The sequence below is a fragment of the Callithrix jacchus genome, chromosome 18 (assembly GCF_049354715.1).
Source record: "Callithrix jacchus isolate 240 chromosome 18, calJac240_pri, whole genome shotgun sequence".
Taxonomy (NCBI): domain Eukaryota; kingdom Metazoa; phylum Chordata; class Mammalia; order Primates; family Cebidae; genus Callithrix; species Callithrix jacchus.
The window spans coordinates 45,227,648-45,243,974 of NC_133519.1; the positions used below are offsets into that span (position 1 = coordinate 45,227,648).

A 16,327-nucleotide genomic window follows, 5' to 3' on the forward strand; every position below is an offset into this window, starting at 1 on the left:
CATTATGTATACTATTGTTAAAATGTTTTGCAAGCTAAAAATAATTGGTTAAGTAGAAAAATACTAACTAGAATAAAGGGTTTTGCTTAAAATCAAATATGGAAGTTAGCCTGAACACAAATGAATGCATAACCGCTTATTGTGGCTACAAAAAGAGTTGAAAGTGTTTATAGCACATGGATTTTTTTCTTAAATAAGACTTTCTAAGTGAAGACGGACTCAACAAACGTCAGTGTTCAAAATGTGATGAAAACATTGGAACACAGAAGATTAGGAAAACTGGTCTACAGGAAAAAAAAAAATTGCCAAAGGGCATGGTATGTTTAAAATATCCTGGAGAGACTGGGATTTGAAAAGTATTTTATATAGAAATAAAGCAACAAGTAACCTAGAAATGTCTGCTTTACTTTGGCCTGGGGTTAGGAGTTTTAATTTCATATTCAGCTAACAGTTGAAAAACAACACTTGCTCCCTGAGAATACATTAACATTTCATGTATATATGCACAAGTGCCTTCTGAGAAAAAGACACACATGTCTAAGTTATATGCCACCATTATAATGCAGCTTAACAATCAGAAAACTTAGGTGGCAAGTAATTTAGCGTGCATTTCTCAAGATTATGGAGTAGCTGGTCTTGCCTAGAGCCAGCAGATTCAACATGTTTCTTCAACGGAAGCTGTCATCCTCTTTTGGAAGAAGAGGATTGGCAGGACAGTGCCTTCTCATGGTGATGGCAGAATTCCAAGTAAAAATGCACAAACATGCAGAAATACAATGTCTCTTGAAATATAAGATCAGAATTGACAAGACATACTTCTATTAGAGTCAATTGACCAAAGCAATTTACATGATTGAGTTCAGATTTTTAAAGTGAATAAATAGACTCTGCCTCTTTAACAGATAAACTGCAAAATCCATTGGTAAAGAATACAGATTACAGAGGGGAAAAAGAATGGAGTTATTAATGCAACCTACCACACCCATATGATTCTTAAACTTCAGGTGTGCAGGTTCACAACCACTGCTTAGAGTATCAGGCATCTATACACCAAAAACCTATGATATATATGAAAATTAATGATACGATCTTAGAATATGTAGTTAATTGAGTAGCAGATACATGTAGAATTATAATATGGTAGCAGCAATATATTCTGTTTTTAAAGTTTTCTTAAATTCTCCTCTTTGAGATGATGTGTTATAAAAGTTGACCCTTTAAAAAAAATCTTTGCTTGACTTAACATATGAAGATGCTCCTTTTTCTCTCTGAAGCAAGAGAAACAATTGTTTCCTCTTCCTTCTGCTCTTCAATCTGTCATTGGCACATTTTTACCAAAAATTAAAAATAAATGTTTTCAAAATATCAACTTGACCTTATTATTCCTTCTAACCTTAAGATTATTTAAAGAAGCATTTTAAAGAATTATAAGTTTCATTGCCAAATAAATAAGTAAAAGGAAACATCATTAGCTAAAACCATTTAAAAAGTTATGCAGCATAAAGAATGCAGATAGTTGTATGGCCATGACTATCTGGTCAATGGGCAAACAGCAAGCATTTAATTTCTTCCCTTTCAATCTTTTGTTCTCTAATTACTAGAAATTCATATTCATTTTTTTGTTATTGGATGACTAAACTGAATAGGGACCAAAATAGCAATCTGTCTGTCTAACCTTTTTTAGCCTCTGGCATGAATGTATTCTCAGTTTATGAGTTAGATGTTTTGTCTTTTCATCATTTTGTGGCTGAATACTTAGGGTGGTCATTATATATTGTAACTAATTATAATTTTCACATCAACTATCTTACGTAAAGACATGCCAATCTCTGCTCTAAAAGATCCTACAATTCTTGCAGGCCAGGAAACTTAGGTGAAACTCTTTAATCTGATACGTGAAGTCATTTGCCAACAACTCCCTAACGAATATTTCCAGTATCCTATTAATGATCTCCTCTTTTCTATACCTACCTCTCTTTAATCATACAAAAAACTCTCAAGGTATTCCAGTCATAAACTCAATTTCATGGCATTAGTCCTTATTTCTAGAAATCTCATTCTATCCTTTTCTGTTGATCTCTCAAAGTTAGGTAATCATTCAATACCCTCGCTTAAGCTTCCCCGACTTTCACAGGATTTGAATTTCTTCTCAGAATAGTCATTAGCATATTGTAAGTGTTTTAATTACATTATATTGTCATATAATGACACATATTGTTGCTATTTTGCTTCTTCTAATAATATGGTAAGCATCACACAGTCAATGTTCAGCTTTTCCAATCAATAACTAAATAATGTATAAAAAGACAACTATATTATGAATGAGTTATCAATGAGAATTGTATAAATTAAACAACAAATGACAGTGTAGAGAAAAATTATGTCTCATGGAGAACTATACATTGCCTATAGCACCTTGTTCTGAGTCATCTGATTATTGTCATATTTATACCTTATACAAATCATGATTTTAACTTTCTTTAAAAATTCCTCTTTAGCCATAGTATTTTTGAATAGTTTGATTTTTTTTATATTGAGTCTGTGATTACTATCCTTAAACAACCATTATTGCATTTAAATACTGCAGGACTCTAAGAGTGTCAACCCTAGCATAATTTATTTGATGGAGAACAGTATTTTCATAAAGACTTCATAGTTACTGCTGTGAACATACAGAAGGAACTCTGCTTTATGAGAGTATTTTTAATTTAGGGTAGCATAAAGTGTCTCTGCTTGAAAAATATTCTTCATGTCTTTTTTGTCAAATCTAAATTTTAATTCTTTAACTGCAGTATCTGAAATAATCTGAAGCGTGGTGTTTCAAAATTATTATTATATAAGTTACTAAATATCTGCTGTTTTGGTGTCTTCTATGGTCAGGGTTTCTCTACCTGAATGTCAGGTACTAAATATTTCTTAAATATTCTTTTTTTGGCCTATATTATGTAATTTCATTTATTGCATTGGTTTTCTGAGATTTTCCCTTAGACGTTTATGGAAATTTATTTTATATTTACAAAATGCACTAGTCACCCTTCTATTATCATAATTATTTCCTGGTCTTTTAGAGTTATGTAAAGTTTAAATTTAAACCTGTGTGTCTACCAACTACTAACTCAAGCTAAATTATGTTTCTCTAAGACAGAATTAGAAAATATTTCCTGGCCAGGCACAGTGGCTCACACCTGTGATTTCAGTACTTTGGGAGGCCAAGGCAGGATTGCTTGAAACCAGGAGTTGGACACCAGCCTGGGCAACATAGTGAGACCTGATCTCTACCAAAATAAGTAAATAAATAAACAAACAAACTGCTCATGATGGCACACACCTGTACTCCCAACTACTTAGAAAGCTGAGGCGGGAAGATTGCTTGAACCCAAGAGCTCCAGGCTGCAGTGCACTGAGATTGTGCCATGCACTTCAGCCTGGGTCCCAGAGTAAGACCCTGTCATAAATAAATAAATAATCTGACAGTGAACAAATAATAAGCTAGAGAAATGTGAAATGTTTATACAATTCCTGGAATAAAATTTTGATGATTAGGCTTTGTAACATTTTAATTTGAAAGGTATCATAATGTTTACAAAACCCTACAGGAGCATCATCATATTTAATGATTATAAACTGGACATTTTCCATCTAAGATCTGAAAAGAGCAAAGAATTCCTCTCTCACCATTGTTATTAAACATTCTACTAGAAGTCTTAGCTTGTACAATAAGACAAGAAAAAAAACTAAAGACACATTGATTGGAAAGGAAAAAATATAACGGTCTTCATTTATAGCTGACATGATGGTCCATGTAGAAAATATCAAAGGGTCAACAACAATAAAACCCTAATATTCATAAACTAGTCTAGCAAGGTAAGAGGATTAATTAGCAAGAGTCATTTTTTGATAAATCATCAATGAGCAATTGGAATTCAAAATTTTAAAAACAATACTATTTAAAATAATGCCAATAAAGAAAAACACTTAGGCATAACTCCTTAAAAATGTGTACAGAAGCTACATGCAATAAAATACAAAACTCTGATCAGGTGCTCAAGGCTAATATCAACAATAAGTTATATGAATAGTATGTACCCTTGATACAGTGTGATGAGAATAATGTGGCAAGAAATGCACTTTAGTTCCGAAGTCTTCCTCCCAAAACCCAATCTAATCTTGAGAAAAATCTAAAATGAAGATCAGGCTATAAAATAGCAATACTTCTCAAAACGATCAAGGTCTTCTAAAGTGAGAAAAGTTTGAAAAATTGTCACAACCAAGAAGTGCCTAAGAAGGCGTGAAATCTAAATATAATGTGGTATCCTGGAAGGAATTCTAGAAAAAGAAAGAAGACAAGTAGAATTAAAATCAGAATAAACTATGAAGTTTAATTTATGATAAAAAAACTATATTAATATCCATTTATTAATTATAACAAATGTCCTATATTAATCTAAGAAGTTAATAATAGGGGAAGTTGGGTGTAGGGCATATGGAAACTGTACTGTGTTTGCAGTGTTTTTGTAAATATACTGTTTTAAATTCAACATTAAAAAAAAAAAGTACTTTCTAAATGTTATAATCACACACAAAAAATGTGAATTCATCAGCTCAAAACCACCCCAAGATCAGTGTCATAAGAATACCTTAAACATTGGGGGTAGCCTAATATTTTAAGTCTTCACTATGACTTGCTAATGAGTGCCCTTTATTTCCCTCTTTCAAGCACTACTTAAGGACTACTTGAAATTGTTTAAAAGTTTCAGATTCCAGTAATTTTACATGTCAATAACTTCTGCATTAAATTATTTTAAAATATTTTGTTAAAATATAGCATAATAATTTATAACTTTGGCTTGTAGAGAGATGAAAACTCAATTTTTTTTAGTTATCAATTATGGAATTAGTTTTCACAACATGTTTACACAGCAAACAATGGGTCAAAATACTTACGACTTTTCTGAATGGTAAAGGCCAAGATGTAATTCAACCCATATGTTTTCCACAAATGGTTCATCAATTATTGATTAGGCTTAATGACTATGCTAATAAGCAGAACTCAAGTGGCGTCTTTAGCGCTTCTGTGCTTTCCAGGTCCTCATAAATTTTTGAAATGGTGACTGCTGGAAATAGATTATGGACTGGTGCCAAGAAGCCATAATGTAGACCACATATGGTGTTCAAGGGCTGATGTTTGTCCTTTCAGGATAGTATCAAAAATGTACTTTGTGTGACATTTGTTCTCAATTGTAAATTGATTTATAAAGTTTCCCCTTGTGTGCTTGCTATACATATTGTTTCATGTTCACAGGAGATATTAAATACAGACTTTGCTCATTCTGAAGAATAAATTGTAAGGGATTATTTTGGAGTCATACCGCCTTTAGAGGTAATCATGGAGACCTAGATTTCAAATGAAACTTCCAAAGTTTTACTGTTATCCAAACCCTCAAAATGGTTTCTGGAACCTGATTCATTTACTTCCACTCTCTAAATGACACTAAGTTGAGTAATCTAACATTTTAAACAATGCATTCTGATTATTATTTAATCGAAAAGGAACAGTTAAAGTGTAATTGCTTTCTTGGACTAGCAAAGAGAAGCACAGAAAAGTTTAGAGCATAATTAAAGTATGATTTTGAGTGAGACACTGAGCTACAAACTGTTGTATTTGCATATAACCCACCTTGGATAACATAATGTTGGAATAATATGAATGTAAAGTCATTAAAATTGTTTATTGAAAAAATTACTTGAACTTTGCTTCAGATATTTAAAATTGACATCCTAGTAAACAAAATTTTCTCTGAATGGATATTATAATAATTTGTTAAAATAATTATAAATGTATTGAAAAATTTATATTCAATATTATAGAAGCTCTTATATTAAGAAAAATCACCTCCTATTTTTACTTCAAATATTTCTCAGGACTTTGTTGCTCAAAAATATCTAGAAAACTAAATAAGAGACAACGATGCCTAACCACAATGATATTGCTCATTAGAATATAAAATTTTTCATTTTGGTATTCAGAAAAGGTACTGTTCCATAAATATCACTGCTAAATATACCCCTAACAGCCTACATAAAGAATGCAACACAATAAAATATGATGCTACTGAGTGCTGAAATAAACATGATTGTTCTGTTTTGCTGCTTCCCTTTTTAAAAAGACTGTGACCTTAAATATTTCTGCGTACTTATGCATCAAAATATTAATTTCTTTTAGATATATTTAATTTAGGTAACATTTTATGCTTTCACACTGAACTTTAGTAAAATAATAAAATGTCAAATTATTTAATTTCTTTCCTAAAGTTCAGACTGTCATTCTTGATATTAGTATCATGTCACAACTGTGATAAAAGAGTAAAACCGTAAGAAACAAATTGAAGAAAAGAAATACTTCAACTGTAATTACCCAGGAGCAGTAGTTTAGAATGATGAATGAAGGGTTGATCAATTACTCAAGTATCTTCTCATCAAGAAATGAACAATGATTTCTACAAATCACTGAAACAGAGCATTATCCAGATATTTGTTCTCGTTGTCAGGGTAGTTGAATACTAGTTAGTCTTCACTAACTTACACTGATGTATATTTTTTTACTACCATATTTTATTGAATAAACTGGTAAGGAAACCAATATTCTAACGCTCTTCAAAAAATTGAAGGCACCAGGAAGATATCATTTTTCCTAGAATTAAGTTCAATGTAGTTATTTAGTATTAGCAGATAGAAATCCTAAAAAGTTTTCAATAAAATCAGTGTATCTTTAAAATTGTGATTGAGTTAGCATGCTCTTTAGCTTCACATGCTGCTTGTGATGTTATAGCATTCTTTCCAGGTCAATTTATTTCTGTAAGTTATCAACTTTAAAGATATTTTACTTTCAAAAACATTAATTCTTTCACCCTCCGAAAAATCAAACTTTACTGGAAACCCATAAATAATCATAGAAATATACAACAGGATCCTAATTTACATTTAACCTTTGTTTTAAATGATTAATGGATGCTATTTATGTAAACTATTTCTACAATGCAGCATGAAATGAAATTTAAATTGCAGATTTTACAGTGGTGTATTTTAACTAGTGACCCTATCTCCACGAAGAAAAATAAAAGAAAACCAATTACATTTGTAATAAAGATGCTAATGCATTTCTTGTTTTAAAGTTATTTAAGTTGTGATTGTTTAAAAAACTTTTATTTCTAATGAATTTGAAAGAGATGCTGTGGTAGAAATTTGCCTTTAAAGAGAAAAATGTCTTGCTTTTTGCTCCACTCCGAACTCCAGCAAGTGTCCCTCTCTGGGCCAGCTACTGGGTCAGCAAGTGGTGTGCTATGAATGAGGTCTGGGATGCCTACAGAACCAGACTGCGGGAGAGGTATGGAATTCCTGTTTGATTGGTCAGTAGAGAGGCTGGGCACTTGGTCAGACTGCCCAAATGTGTCAATCATAACCCAGAGCACTCTGGGAAATACTGAATTCACTGACATCTGTAGACCTTTCAGTGGGAAGATTGACATTGGTCCCTTTAAGTGTATCTGATTTCTCTGGTCCCCAAACATCCAAAAAGGAGCTAGGAAGGTGGGCTACTTGCCTTACTTTCAAAGTTTAAAAAGTTTAGGAAAGTGGCAGCCCTCTGCTGGTAGTGTAACAGTAGACTGAAACACAGCTACGTCAAACCACAAGTGCGGCAGAGAATGTGTTTTCTGACATCACTCACAGGTCTACTGAAACTCACAGTGCATGCCTGTACCTCAACTTCAAACAACAGACAGATTTAAAAGAACCCCTGAAGGGAGACAGGAAGAGAAACAGAAGAGGATTCAACCAAACAGAGCCAATGAAGGAGACAGAGCAACTTACATAATAAAAGCAATGTTTTTAAATGAGACAAAAAGGAAAGGATACTTGGTGCATAGTTGCTGGCTTAAGAAAACGAGAATTTTTTTAAATTGTAGAACAAAAATGCAAAAGAATAGAAATAATGAGAGTCTTAGGATAGATCAATCTGAATACTACAAGGTACAGAAAGAGAAAAAATACAAATGGCTGAGAGGAAACAATGAACAAACAATAGAAGAACATTTATTTGAGGAAAGACTAAATTGGAGTATCTGTTTTATACCTCCCAAGATATCATTCACTTGTATAGATAAATGAAAGCTACTTGTGGACAGGGCAGGATTGAGATTAAATATCACCCACAAACCCAGTTGGAAGAAAATACTGGATCAAATAATCAAGCCAAATAATAAATCAACTAGAAAAAGACCATAGCATGAGAGAAAATAAAATTGAGAAGAAATTCTTTTGAACAAGTCACAATATGTGTGTGTATATAGAACAGTAAAATGACAAAATAAATGGGGCCGAAAAATTCACTTGTGTAAAATTAGAGTTTGTATTATGTGACATCAATAAAAATAATATTTTAAGTCAATATTTTGGTTTTGAAAGCAAAAGTGTGCAAGATGAAATAGATGAGATAAATACAAATGTACTATGAAACATCGATAAGTCCCTTTAAGATTTGGATGGAGCCAGTAGAGAAGATAAGTACAGCAAATTTAATATATAAATGGACAAACTCTGAAATCACAATCTAAAAATGAACAGAAAAAAATGGAAAAGTTGACAAAAATAACATCTTATTTAGAAATTAGGAAATAATTCTTATGCAATATTACATCTAAAAAACTCCACTAAAATTGTATAATATTTTGTTAAAGTGTGTCTATTTAGCCTGTGAGACACAGGGCATAGTCTTCACAGAGGAAGAAAGAGGGACTTAAAGCTAAATAATGTAATTATCAAGAAGGAAAGTTTCTTAATGCTCATTCTAAGAAATTTTAACTGATGTTTATTTTAAGAACAAGAAAATGTCCCCCAAAATGTAGAAAAATAATAAATATACAAGCTGAAATGAATGAAGTAAAAATTGAAGAATTAGTAGGAAGACGGCATGAATCCAAAACTGCTTCTTTAAAAATAGCAGTTTAATAGGAAAATAAAAATACACAAGATTAAGAATGATAAGGGATGTATATAAGAATGATAAGGGATGTATCACAGACATAAAAAAAAATTAAATACTAGCCACAATTCTATGACACTTAAAGTTGATACCCTTAAGGACTTGATGATAAAAAGTAAAAAGCTGCTAAGATTCCCCAAGAACAGCAACCTTATCACCTTCTCATCAGGAGTACTCTGAGTATATCCCGGGAGACGCTGTTACAGTTCAGTCTTTAAAGGCAGATTTTCAAAGGCTGAGATGGGGGGAAAATTCTTCAGAATCGCCAGAATCATTATCGTCCAGTTATGTGGCAGACAAGATTGCTGTCCTCATGATGGGTTATTTGCCAGAGTTCCTGATAAATACTAGCTGAATATATTGATGCCCATTGAATTTCAAAATAATAAAGTGATATGATTAAATGACAAGCATATGTTACATGGCGTATTAGTCTGTTCTTGCATTGCTATAAAGAACTACCTGAAACTGATTTATAAAGAGAACAGGTTTAATTGGCCCAAGTTCTACAGGCTGTACAGGAAGTAAGGCTGGGGAGGCCTCAGGAAACTTACAATCCTGATGGAAGGCAAAGAGGAATGAGGCACGTCTTACGTGGCAGGAGCAAGGAGGAAGAGACAGCAAAGGGGGAAGTGCTACACACTTCTATAAACAACCAGATCTCCTGAGAAGTCTCTATTACAAGTGATCTGAGCAGAATCAGATCCCCAAAGACTTCTATAAAAGTATACATTCAAAAATGAATGTTATTTGCTTATAAAGGGGAATAAAGCAGCTAACTTCTGTGACTTTTGAGCCCTCTTTGTAAACATAACATTTGCTTTCTTTTTTTTTATTGTTGTACTTTAGGTTCTGGGGCACATGTGCAGATCATGCAGGATTGTTGCATAGGTACATACATGGCAATGTGGTTTGCTGCCTCCATTCCCCTGTCACCTATATCTGGCATTTCTCCCCATATTATCTCTCCCCAACCTCCCCACCCCTTACTGTCTCTTCCCTAGCCCCGCCCAAAAGACCCCAGTATGTGATACTCCCCTCCCTGTGTCCGTGTGTTCTCATTGTTCAACACCCACCTATGTGTGAGAACATGCGGTGTTTGATTTTCTGTTCTTGTGTCAGTTTGCTGAGAATGATGATTTCCAGATTCATCCATGTCCCTACAAAGAACACAAACTCATCATTTTTTATGGCTGCATAGTATTCCATGGTGTATATGTGCTACATTTTTTCGAATGTAAATGATTGCAAGAACAGCATGGGGGAAATCCACTTTCAAGATCTAATCATTTCCCACCAGGGCTCTTTTCCAACAGTGAGGATTAAAACTCAACATGAGATTTGGGCAGGGACAAAGACCCAAACTATATCACATGGTTAAGAGCATAAGTTGTGACGTAAGGTTTTACACACACGCACATGTGCACAATAATATATTTGTACATATACATTTATATAATTCAGGTTTAGACTATATAATCATCTCTCTATACACACACAATATATATAAATTATATATGCATATCTTCAGTCTCAGTTTTAACAATCAGAGTACTAGGAGAATAACACAAGCAAAGAGTTGTTTAGAAGGCTTACCATTTTGGAAAGCTATAAGTTATTTATTAACATTAGTAAATTACTATTATATATACTAAATCTTTTTGTCTTAAAATTGTATTTACAGTATAAAATTAAAATACATATTCCTGTCATAAGCATATTGTTTGGCACAATTACATATCAAAAAATAGCTTACAGAAGCATGTTATTAAAATATCAAATTAGGTCAACTTCAATCTTTCTGGCACCTACTACATTTTCCTAGTCCTTAGCAGACTATCTGATACAGAGTAAGCATTAAGTAACTCCTCACTGCCTAGCATTGTCCATAACCCTCTAAGTAAATCAGATTATGGGCCCTCTGGCATCACCTGAAGGGGCTTCACAAACTAATTTGACTAGTTCCTCAAATCACAACTGAATTATATTTGATATGTAACAGAAGTCTTTGCTTGAGAAGACTGTATCATAAACAAAAGATAATTCATACATGTTATAACTAATATATCTAATCTCGAAATAAATATATCTAAGATATATTACAAATTCCTACAGAAGGTGTTACATGAGTAAACATGACAATAAAATTGGCTGGTGGATACCTACCAGATTATGTATTCTTTTTGTCCCTGTACACCCAATGTTTATGCACTGTCACTGTTGTCCTACCTTATTTAAAACCCTTTCTGCTTCTACTAATTCATTCTTACTTCTCCTTTATCAAGTCTAGAAAATCTAGTTGTAATTTTCTGCCTACACACAAACACATTTCCCTCCCTACAGGTGAAACACAACATTTATTCATACTTTTTTTTCCAAAATAATTCTGTTGTATAAATTTCTAGGATAATAATAATATATAAACTAGTAAAATTATTATAATCAAGTATATTTTTTTATTTCAATTCCCATACTAGCCCCAAATTTGAGAAACAGAGCATCATTTTATCCTTATGAGTTTAAGATTTTTTGAAGTTAGTAAATTTGTAAGGTTTTATTTAGAGTGATAGAAGGTATCCATCCATTAAATTTCTATTTGCTCTTGTTTCTACTCTTTGATAAGGCTGAGGGAGATTTTCTATAACTAGAAAAGTATTGATTGCAGACAGATGAGACAAAGATGAAAAAACATAAAATAAAAAATATTCCAAAGCACAATATGGGAAAAACTGCTTCTGAATATGTGACAAACATTCCTCTAAAAAATTTAAAATTTCTGGATAAATTATAACTGTGGTATGTTTAACCATGTATCTATTTATATTCAAAAATAGAAAGTAAATATGTGGGTACTCCCCCAACAAAAAAAGAAAAGAAAAAGAAACTTAATACATATAGTAAGCACTGAAGCTGGGAATGGCATAGGATGTTGTACACATACCAAGCTTACAATCCATGTGGAGAATAGAAGACAAAGCCTTGGGGCTAAATCAGGCACACACACAGGTGCAGGCACGCACGTCCAGATGCAGAGTCAAGACTCTCAACGAACTATAGTATCAGTGAAAGAGTTACAAAAACCTTCTGTAGTAGCAAAGGCAGTAATAAGAAGAATTGTATGTCAGCTTTTTTGTCAGCTATGTAGAAATCGGACACAGGTATCCTTCTCAATATAATTTGTAACCAAATTTGGGGGACTTCAAACAGAAATGTTAAGAAAAATGTATCCTGTTCTCCTAAAATCATTTTTTGAAATCCTAACCCCCAACTTGACCCCCTGGAGTCAAATTTATGGTGTATAGTGGCCCAGACAGAGCCCAAAGGAAAAGCTTGTAGGGATCATTTTCTGGGAGACCATACTTTCTCTCAGGTCATTCATGATCTCTACTGTTCAGAATCAGCCAAATATGAACTCACAATCTAAAGAAACTTTATAAAAGGAAGAAAGTGAGCTATCATGAGATTTAAGAGTAACAACAAGAGCAGAATCATACCCCCAAAGACTGGTATAAAAGTAAACTTTTAAAAATGAATTGCATTTGCTTATAAAGAGGGAAAGAGGCAGCCGACTTCTCTATGACTCTTGAGCCTCTTTGTAAACACAACCTTTTCATATGTAAATGATTCTCTCCATGTCCTAGATAATCTCTATTTTCAGTTTATAATGGAGTATGTCCTCAACGTTATGAACTGCATTAACGCTGTGAACTGTAAACACTTACCCCTAAGAATTAACCCAGGAGCTTATCCTGTGATGTAACCATTTGTCTCTTGATGAGGTCAAAGAAGTTGTTCTCCCTTCTGCTTTGGAGTATGAGTAGTGCAGATTTTCACTGTGACTTCATAGTCTGTTAAAGCTACCAACATGCATGTACACTGTTGCTCTTAATAGTAAAAGCGAATGGGGAAAACAACGTGGAGCTAAGAAATGAGGAAGTCAGAGGTGGCTGCCAGTCTATTAAGTATTTTCTAGCCCAACTGCTAGCTACAACTCTGCTGAAGCTACAGGACCAAATGATTTTTACTAGAATAGACATTAGCTAGGTTGTTTCAAACCTTGACAAGGACCAGACTGGGTCTGTTGGGGGCAATAAGGGAAGGGCAGCGGGGATAGGGAGGTTGGGGAGGGATAACACAGGGAGAAATGCCAGATATAGGTGACGTGGGGATGGAGGCAGCAAACCACATTGCCATGTATGTACCTATGCAACAATCCTGCATGCTCTGGACATGTACCGCAGAACCTAAAGTGCAATAAAATATATATGTAATAAAATAATAATAAAATAAAGAAAAAAACCAGCAATAACAAAGAAACATAAAACTCATGTGATGCAATGGACGAATCGTTGTGTCCTCCTAAAACTCATATGTTAAAATCCCCCAAAATGATCTTAGGAGGTGCAGCCTGGGGGAGGTAATTAGGTCATGAGGGTGGAGTCCTCATGATCCTAGAGAAAGTGCTCTTGGTCTCCTTCCACCAGGATACAATGAGAGGACTGCAGTGTGCAACCTGGAAAAAGCCTCTTACCAGAACTAGACCATGCTGGCACTCTGATCCTGGGCTCCAGGACTTCAAGAAATAAATTTTCATTATTTATAAGCCACACAGTCCATGGTACTTTGTTATATTAGCCCAAACTCACTAAGACACCTGGATGTCCAGAATGGCGGGTCTACCCATAGCTATAGATACCTGGCCTCTTTTGCCCAGCCCTGGCAACTCTGAAAGCCAGTCTTACCACCAGTGCTCCCATTACCATGACGGCATTGCATTCCAGCTTTTTCCTCTAGACAATCCGGCTTTTTTTCTTTCTGCCTCCTCATTTTGCCCTCCAAAAATATTGTTCCTGAGAGCACTGTGAAATACATTTCCTGCATGCTAATCTTCTTGGAGTCATTTCACCAAAAAACTCAATCTGGAATACCCACACTTTGCACAATTGAATTAACTGACCTATTAAAATTGTTGTAGTACATATGGCTATTTCACAAAAATCCTGGTCCTCTCCATTTAACTAACACATGTAAAGCATTTTCAAATATGATTCCAATAAAGCCTCTTGTAGAAATTGAGAAAATAACTTAAAAATTTATCTTGAGAACAAAAGGATAAAAATTATCAATGAAAAAGAAGAAAAAGAGAGACCTGTGTGAAAATGGCCATACAGTATCACCCAGATGTCAACAAATTCACCAAATGAAATATACATGGAAACTCGATATGACAAGACATTTTACATTAATGTGGAAAGAATAATTATTCAACCAGAGGTCTTAGTACAACTGGTTGTCCACATGGGGAAAAAAGTAAACCCTCTTTACATCTTATGAAAACAAAATAAAGATTAATTACCCATAAATGTGAAAAACAAAACTTTAAAACTTCCAGGAAAATGCAGGTAACTACATTATAATTTTAAGTGGGAAAGAACATTTACATTAAAAAATCATAGGAAAAATTCCCCAACATAAATATTAAAAAATAGAAAATTCAATGCTTAAAAGCAGTATCAACAAAAGTGAAAAATGACAAATGGTGTTTAATAAAGCTAGAGTTTCTACACAGCAAAATAAACTATTGTCAGAGTGAACAGGCAACATACTGAATGGGAGAAAATATTTGCAATCTATCCATCTGACAAGGTGTAATATCCAGAGTCTACAAATAACTTAAACAAATTTACAGGAATAAAACAAACACTTCAATTAAAAGTGGGCAAAGAACATGAACAGACACTTCTCAAAAGCCATTCATGTGGCCAGCATGGCACATGCTTACCTATGTAACAGACCTAAACATTCTGCACATGTATGCTGGAACTTAAAATAAAAGTTGAAGAAAAAAATAGAAAAGGTATCTTCATTAAAATTTAACATGCTAAATGCAATGTGGTATTCTGGATTGTATCCTAAAACAGAGAAGGGATATTAGGAAGATTGGTGAAATAAAAAGGAAGCAGAGTTTAATTTATGGTAGCATAACAATGTTGGTTTATAAATTGTGGTAAATGTACGGTATGTGTGTAGGATGTTCACAATAGTGGAAACTGGATGACGGGGTATGTAGGAACTTTGCACAATCTTTGCAACTTCTAGGTAAAACTGAAATTATCCCACAGTACAATTTTAGTTTTTAAAATGATAGTAAAAAGCAAAAGCCATATGAAAACTGGGATAAAATAGTCTATAACACATATCAAAAATTATTTTGTGTCCTGAATATATACTTAACATTTGCAACTCAATATTTTTAAAAAGTAAAACCCAACAGAAAAATTAACTACAGCTTTACAATAGATAAATCTTAATAACATGCTACAGCTACATAATATGGAGCAAAAACCAAGTTGCAAAAAATTAAATGTGACAATAGATACAACATTTAAAATATGTAAAATAATTTGCTTAGATGTATGTTCTCATGTAATAAAGTAATAAATATATAAAATAATAAGCTCAGATTTTATAAAAAGAGAGTATACATAAAGGGCTTTATACTTTATTTCCTAAACTGGATAGTATATACAAAATATACTTGTTTGTACAGCTTATAGATATAATGAGAAATATTAAGAAATACATTTTTAAATGTTTGAAAATTATAGAAAAAAAGAATACATGCATATAAAATTAGATTATTCCTTTAAAAAGTTTGGACACAAACTTAGTAGACTGATTTTTCCTTTTATTTATCTATTTATGACTGAGATGCAGTCTTGCTTTGTTGCCCAGGCTGGTCGTGAACTCCCGGGCTCGATGCTTTTCCTGTGTCTGACAAAGGTACAGAGGCAACAAAATGGTCATTTTTCAACAAATGATGCTGGACCAATTAGATATCTACAGCTGTGAGAAAATGAATCTAAACATAGACCTTACACCTTTTATGAAAATTAACTCAAAATGAATCCTAGACCTAAATGCAAAATGCAAAACTATAAAACTTATACAAGAAACCATATGATATAATCTAGCTGATGTTAAGCTTGAAGATAAAACACCAAAAGTTTGATTCAAAACAATATAGTTGGACATTATTAAAAATAAAAAAAAATATCTAAGAAAGATATTGTTAAAATAATTAAAAGGCAAGCAACAGATTTGGAGAAAATATTTGCAAAAAATAGACAAAATATATGATTAGATATCTCACCAAAAAGATACACATAAGGCAAAACGCATGAGAAAAGATAACCAACATTGTAAATCATTAAGAACTTGCAAATTAAAACAAGACATACCAACTCAAACCTTCTAGAATGACTAAAATCCAAAAACTTTGAAAAT

General features: G+C 33.1%; 1 protein-coding gene across 30 annotated transcripts in view; it reads right to left on the reverse strand.

Moving 5' to 3' along the window:
• Nucleotides 1-16,327, reverse strand: part of LOC144580163 (uncharacterized) — a 341,993-nt gene that overhangs the window by 69,720 nt on the left and 255,946 nt on the right. For 23 of the 30 annotated variants that reach the window (XR_013529236.1, XR_013529231.1, XR_013529228.1 and 20 more), the window contains one exon: nt 10,117-10,200. The exons of the other annotated variants lie outside the window; for them this stretch is intronic. The gene's annotated coding sequence lies outside the window, so the exon portion shown is untranslated. The remainder of the gene's footprint in view (nt 1-10,116; nt 10,201-16,327) is intronic. 30 annotated transcript variants of the gene reach the window in all.